Below are 6,719 nucleotides of genomic sequence, written 5' to 3'. Positions count from 1 at the left end.
AGATAAGCCAAACAACCCTTCTCGACCACGTGTCGAGGCTTCATAAAATAGATAACCCGGCTAGATGTACTAACGGATGAGCCATTCCACTCCAATCTAGGCAACTCTGGCATCGCCAAGGTAACAGTCTTGGCATGGCAATCAAGGATGGCATGATATGGAGACAACTAGTCCATGCCCAGGATGACCTCAAAGTCGGTCATATTAAGCAACAGAAGATCTGCTCTAGTCTCATAACCACAGAATGTAACAACACAGGACCGATAGATCCAATCCACGATAACAGAATCGCCCACATGAGTGGACACATAAATAGGAGCACCCAGGGACTCACGGGAAACACTCAGGAAATGAGCAAACAGAGATGAGACATATGAATATGTAGACCATGGGTCAAATAATACCAAAGACAGAAATAATATATGTGATCACGGCATCAGAGGCTACTGCATCTGGTCTGGCCGGAAAAGCATAGAATCTAGCTGGAGTGCCACCTACTTGGCCTCCACATGTCTGACCTCCACCTTTAGGATGGCCCCTACCCACCTGCCCTCCGGTTCTGGTCTATCAGACGGCTGGTGCGGCAGCTGGTGCTGAAATCATGGGCTGGTGACCCTGCTGTACTACCTTGCCCTGAAGTCTGGGACAAAACCTCTTGATGTGGCCAGGATACCCGCACTCGGAACAACCCCTCAGAGCGATGGACTGCTGACCCGAAGTCTGACCTTGATGGCCTGAATACCCACTGGAAGAACCCTGAATAGCTGGTGGGCGATAGGAACTCTCTGGCATGGCGCTGAAATAAGGCCACGCTGGAGCACCCCGAGGAGGTGGCGGTACTAGATATGTGGGCTTGCTAGGCTGGCCTCTCCCAAACTGACCTCTACCCCCAGACGGAGCACTACTGAACCCTCCGAAATAACGGTACCGCTTGTCCTGCGACATCTTCTCTTGATCTCGGTGATGGACACCCTCGATCCTCCGAGCTATCTCCACAATTTGCTCATAAGAAGTCCCTATCTCAACCTCTTGGGCCATGGTAGCCTGGATACCAGAGTGCAACCCTGCAACAAACCTCTGCACTCTCTCTGCATCAGTAGGAAGTATCATAAGTGCATGACGAGATAACTTAGAGAATCTCGCCTCATAGTCGGTCACTAACATCTGACCCTACTGGAGCTACTCGAACTAAAACCGCAACTCTTCCCTCTGAGAGGGTGGAATATATCTGTCCAGAAAGATACGTGTGAACTAGTCCCAAGTCAAGGGAGGAGAACCTGCTGGTCTGCCGAGGAGATATGACTGCCACCACCTACGGGCCCTGCCTTCAAATTGGAAAGTAGTACAGTCCACCCCGTGGGACTCTAATATCCTCATGTTGTGCAGTCTGTCCCTGCATTGATCAATAAAGTCTTGGGGATCCTCATGTCGCTCACCTCCAAAGACATGAGGGTGTAGCCTATTCCATCTTTCTAATAGCTTCTGTGGCTCGCCGGCCGTAGCTGGTCTGGGCTCAGGCACGGCTGCTGCCACTGGCTGGGCTTCGCCCGCGGGTAGTGTGCCCGGGGTCTGATATACAGTAGTTGCATCCCGAGGAGCCTGAGAAGTAGGGGTATGTGCTCCCCCTCCCACCTGAGATGTGGCTAGGTCTGCTGGAAATAAACCAGCCTGAGTCATAGTGTCCATGAACCGTAGCATACAGCCCATGACCTCCTGGAAGCCCAGTGCTGACATGAAATCTATCGAGGCTGGCTCTGTTGTAGGCATCTCGCCTTGCTCCACAATAATAGGGTCATCTACTAGATTTTGCTGGTGGCATAGTTGGAGCAACACTGGGACGTCTTCGTCCCCTACCTCTGGCCGGAGCCCTCCCCTGGCCTCTACTTCGGCCTCTAGCAACAGGGGGAGCAGCTCCCCCCTGATCTGGAACATCCGTTGTACGCGTCCTCACCATCTGTGAGAGAATAAGAGAAAGATACTTAGTACCACATCAACTGCATGATAGGAGATGAAGAAAGAGTAGTTTTCTAACACCCTATAGCCTCTCGAAGATAAGTACGAATGTATCTGCACCGATCCGCAAGACTCTATTAGGCCTGCTCATAACTTGTGAGACCTATGTGAACCTAGTGCTCTGATACCATGTTGTCACGACCCAATTTCTCCTATAGGCCGTGATGGAACCCAACGTTACCGCTAGGCAAGCCAACAGTGAACTAACCGTATGATTGTTTCTTGTAACAGTTTAGAAATAGTTGATCTTTAATTATTGAATAATTAAGATGTGAAAATTAAATAAAATGAGAAATGAACAATTTTTAAGAGCAAATGAGATGAAGTAAATGATCAAAACCATCAAGTGTCTACTAGCATAATTTCCAAGACCTGGTGTCATAAGTGCATAAGCTACTAATAGAATATACAAAACAAAATACTGAACTACTGTCTGAAATAAAGTAGATAGAAAGTAAAAGCAAAAGGAAGACTTCGGGTGCTGCAGAACAGGCTGGGAAGGTAGCTCACCGCAAAGTCTCGAGGTAATCAGGAGTGTGCGTCGGGATGATAATCAGATGCACCTGCCTTATATCCTACACGTTAAGTGCAGAAGTGTAGCGTGAGTAAATAAAAAATATGTACCCAGTAAGTATCTAGTCTAACCTTGAAGAAGTAGTGACGAGGGGTCGACTTCGACACTTACTATGGGCTAACGATAAAATACTGAAATTTCTAAATAAGCATGGTCTATATAAATGAAACTGAAACGTAATAACAAGAAATAAATAAACAACTCTTTTACTGATCGTAAGTCCCAAATCAATTTCCACCATTTAACAATTTAACCTCTCAAGTCGATAGAACGATATCAAGTATAGTTGGGCTCCAAGTATTATTATTACGCACGAATTATGCCGAGGTCGTATGGCCCGATCCAAATACAAATATATAAATTGTGCACTATCGAGGATTGAACGGCATGAACCACAAATTCATCTATTAACCTGTCGAGGCGAACGACCCGCTCCTATGAGAGTAGTAGAATATACCTCGCTCACGAAAATACTGGTGACCCGAGTGAACATAAATTTCTCAAAGTTATAATATGATTCTTCAATTATTTCAGAAAAATAAGAAGCCTAAACTGGGAAACTTTAAATATTGAAATCCTCAATCACAGCTCTATTCAAGACAATTAATAAGCATAATCAAATAACGGTATCAACAAAGCATGATGTAAAACTAAGACTACACGAAAATTATATGGAATATACCTACGCACGGACTCTGGTCACCTAGTGATTACATAGCTCCCCACACAAGTAACTCACCACAAAACACACCTAAGGGGATGAGTTCCCTCTTACAAGGTTAGAAAAGAGACTTACCTCGTTTTCAAGTCCATTTCCGGTTCTCAAATATGCTTTAAACCCTCAACTGGATGTCAATCGACTCGAAACTAGTCAAATGTTATATAAAATAATCAATACATGTTCACAAGTTCATATTCAAACTATTAGAGTGATTATCCAACCCCAATTTGAAGAATTCCTAAAGTCATCTTCGGGCCCACATGCCCTGGATTCCGGAAATTTTCGAAGAAAGTTGTTACCCATAACCTCACAAACTCAAATATATAATTTTCACTAAATTCCATAACTATTTTCGTGGTTAAATCCCATTTTTATCAAAACCTAGGTTTTTCATCTAAACTCATGATTTCACAAATTTTACATGTTAAATCTACCCATAATCTATGTATTAAACTCATATTGCATAGAACTTACTTACCTCAATTAGCTAGGTGGAAAGCCCTCTCTTTGAAGCTCCAAAATCGCCCAAGTGTGCAATAAATGAACTCAAAATAGCCTAAGTCCCGTTTAAAAAGGACCACACTACCTCCAGCGATTCCGCACCTGCGATCGCTGGGCAGCATCTGCGGCATCGCTTCTACGGACCTAGATCCGCCTCTATGGAAGTTCCTGAGGCTGGCTGGTTTCGCTTCTTCAGGCACGAGTCCACTTCTGCGGCGAGCTCGTCGCAATTGCGACCCTGTTACGCTTCTGCGATCACATTTGTCTCACTTGCGCCTTCGTAGGTGCGGTCCCTTTGCCGCTTCTGTGATCACTGGGCAACCTGTGTTGTGCCGCTTCTGTGGTCCATGGCTCACTTCTGCTAGTTCACACCTGCGGCTAGCCCTCTACAGGTGTGATTACACCAGAAACCTGGTGCTCCATCTGCTCTTCCAAGTCCAAATGAGTTCCGCGCCTCATCCGATTAACACTCGGGGCCCCGCCCAAACATACCAACAAGTTTAAAATCATAAAACGAACTCGTTCAAACCCTCAGAATGCATAAAAAAACATCAAAACTAAGATCACACCCCAAACCAAATTGAATCAACTTATGAACTTCAAGTTCTTCCAACTTACTCTGAATGCGCTGAAACATACTTAAACTAATTGAAATGTAACCAAATTTTGCGTGCAAGTCTTATATCACCATACAGAACTATTCCCAACCTCGTAATCCCAATTGGACCATGGTAACACCAAATCCTACTTCAAACCAAATTTAAAAAACTTTAAAACCTTTAATGGGCAAAGTTTTACTAATAAGCGCCGAAACACGCTCCTGGGTCATCCAAAACCCGATCCGAACATACGCTAAATTTCGAAATAATCATACAAACCTATTGAAACCGTCAAATCCAGGTTCCGAGGTCGTTTACTTATAATGTTGACCAAAGTCAAACTTAGCCTTTTAAAGCCAACTAAGGAACCAAGTGTTCCGATTTCAACCCGATCCCTTCCAAATCCCGAACTAACCATCCCCGCAAGTTATAAAATAGTAAAAGCATATACGGGGAGTCTCATTTAGGAGAACTGGGTTCTAGAAGGCAAAACGACTGGTCGGGTCGTTACAATATTACCCGTAGCCTTCTCCCGAAGTACTACTCGCCTATTCAAGCTATCCTAACGCCCATAGTCCTATGAAATTAGGATTAACAAGAACGCATTAATAATTCATGTTTAGTAACTAAGCAATGCGATTAGGTATATCCCTATCCTAACCGCAAATCCGTTCCCCATTAATAAGGTTCAAGATCTCGCTCTATTTAATCTTATATGCAATCTAGAATTCCCTCTCCCGAGTTCAATCCTAGATTCGTAGAGAGTATTCAATTGGTGATCAAGAAATCAAATAATTAAGTGCAAGATCGAATAAATAAACAAAAATAATAAAATAATAAAAATAATTCAAACTTCAAACTACAACGTTCATGTAGCACCCCACAACTCTAGGACTAATAAACTATGAAATTAAAGGAAGAGAAGAGAAGAAATACTAGTTAGAAGCCTCCTCCAAGCATGGTGTGTGTTCCTCCACGTGAATTCTCCTTCAAAGTATGTTAGATATCCTCCAAATTAGGTTTAGACTTGCTTTTCTACGAGTTGGGGGAAAGATCTTGGGACGAAAGAACCTTGTTCCAAGCGAAGTAGGAGATGTTTTTCATCGCCTGCGCCCATGGTAGCGTGGGGCGATGGAAAAATAAACATTCTGGAAATTTGGCCACAGGTAGCGCCTCACGCTACCTGTGGCCCTGGAAATCGTCATTTATAACTTTTTCTCCTTTTTCTCTCTAATCTCGCACCTTTCTCCCCCTATTGCCTCCGGATAAATCCTACATATAAAAACACCACAAATAGGCATAAATCAATACTTTTCACTTCCGAAATCCATGAAACACGAGTAAAATATGAGGCGATATACATATAAATATATATGCTTTAAGCCAAATATCAGTGATCAGATTTTGGTCCGAACCTCGATTTTTGACCAAGCGGACCCGGGGTTGATTTTTGTTCAATTTTTCAATAATGATCTAAATTGAACCTCTTTTATTCGTGGGTAGTTTCTAAGGCTTATTTTGAATCGTTTGGTTAATAATTTTCTAGATTTGGTTGGTTTGGAGACTTGTTCGGAAGGCAACATCGTAGTTGAACTTTGAATTGGTTGCGGAGCGAGATAGGTGTCGTGGTTAACCTTGACTTGAGGGATTGGTACTTGTTTGCCTATTTTCTACGCATTTAATGTGTGGGTACAACGTATATGTAAGGTGACGAGTACTTATGCTTTGTTGTTGAGGTTAAAGCATGCGGGTAGAACTTGTTTCCTTGTGATTTATTACCTCTTTAATTATAACATCCATGCTTAGATTAGATTATTACTCATTTGATCGTTCCTTCCATATTTATGGACAAATTAGTAATGGTTGAGTATTTTGGAAGTTGAGGTTTGGTATCTTTGAATCATAATTGACGTAAAGTACATCCCTTGTATTATTTATCTCCCGGATTTGTATATTCATTACGACATGGTAAGGGAGAGTATTAAAGCACGAAGGGTGTCCTTATTTACTGATTAATACATGGTGAGGAAGAGAATTAAAGCACGAAGGGTGATGTCATGCCAATCTATATCAGCTATTCACAGTTACATGGTGAGATCGAGAGTAAAAGCACGAAGGGTAATGTCGTGCCATTTCATTTCTCTTATGACATCATTTCATGGAAAGGATGAGAGTAAAAGCATGAAGGGTGATACCGTTCCATTTTCATATAGTATGTATTCTGTCCTCCTTGGTTGATGATTTATTTGACTCTCTTGTGTTTTCATTCCTGTTGTAGTTATCGTATATTTTCCCCCTTTTGCATGTCCCC

The sequence above is a fragment of the Nicotiana tabacum genome, chromosome 14 (assembly GCF_000715075.1).
Source record: "Nicotiana tabacum cultivar K326 chromosome 14, ASM71507v2, whole genome shotgun sequence".
In the NCBI taxonomy this organism is placed as follows: Eukaryota; Viridiplantae; Streptophyta; class Magnoliopsida; order Solanales; family Solanaceae; genus Nicotiana; species Nicotiana tabacum.
The sequence above is the reverse complement of the archived record's forward strand: the minus strand, read 5'-3'. Positions refer to the sequence as shown.